This window comes from Oncorhynchus gorbuscha, unplaced genomic scaffold, assembly GCF_021184085.1.
Source record: "Oncorhynchus gorbuscha isolate QuinsamMale2020 ecotype Even-year unplaced genomic scaffold, OgorEven_v1.0 Un_scaffold_816, whole genome shotgun sequence".
NCBI lineage: Eukaryota > Metazoa > Chordata > Actinopteri > Salmoniformes > Salmonidae > Oncorhynchus > Oncorhynchus gorbuscha.
This window is the reverse complement of record NW_025745820.1, coordinates 138,908-139,836: the sequence shown is the minus strand read 5'-3', so window position 1 is coordinate 139,836 and position 929 is coordinate 138,908. Positions and strand designations below refer to the sequence as shown.

The following is a 929-nucleotide window of genomic DNA, read 5'->3' as shown; positions in this document are numbered from 1 at the left end:
AGCGGAGTCAATCACCACCTTCCGGAATCACCTGAAACCCCACCTCTTTAATACCTAGGATAGGATAAAGTAATCCTTCTCACCCCCCCCCCCTTAAAAGATTTAGATGCACTATTGTAAAGTGGCTGTTCCACTGGATGTCATAAGGTGAATGCACCAATTTGTAAGTGGCTCTAGATAAGAGCGTCTGCTAAATGACTTAAATGTTAATGTTTAAATGTTAAATGCTATTGGAACTAGCAACGTTTCACTGCTGGCCCGATACTCTAACGTCTAGCTAGGCTACCTACCACCCTTCACCACAAATGATGCGGTCTAGATTCCCACATTTGGGGAATTCGAGTGTGATGGCCGAGCCTCACCCTGGCTGAATCTTCTAGGTGACCAAGGTGTCTCCCCTCCCAGGTAAGTCATTTTTTAAATTACATTTTTATTGAACTAGGCAAGTCAGTTAAGAACAAATTCTTGTTCGCAGTGACGGCCTTCCCTTGGCCAAACCCAAACCCGGATGATGCTGGGCCAATAGTGCACCGCCGTATGGAACTCCCAATCAGGGCCGGTTGTGATACAGCCTGGAATTGAACCGGGGTTTGTAGTGAGATACAGTACCTTAGACTGCTGCGCCACTCGGGAGCCCAGTAACCAGTGTTTGTTTGTTATGTCCAGCCTGTAGCTCATCAACAAGCCAGACTTGTTAACTCCCTGGAACGAGCTCCATGACGGAGCCTGGGTGGAAATCAGAGGCTGATTGTATTATCGGCTAAATAAAGCCTGTGTGCCAAAGCCAGGCAGATCGCTCAAGATTGACATCGAAATTGGACGTCTGTCCATGTCCTGAGAACATCGGGAAATTCCTTCAGAACCAGCCACTAGGGGGCAACAGTGAGCGCTATTGCCATCAAGTATGTTTGGGTTTTCCTAGGGCATTG

The 929-nt window shown here is 47.5% G+C and overlaps 1 pseudogene; it reads right to left on the bottom strand.

Annotated features, from left to right (window-relative positions):
- Positions 1–278: 278 nt before the first annotated feature.
- Positions 279–413, bottom strand: LOC124020433 (annotated as a pseudogene).
- Between the last annotated feature and the right edge of the window lie 516 nt (positions 414–929).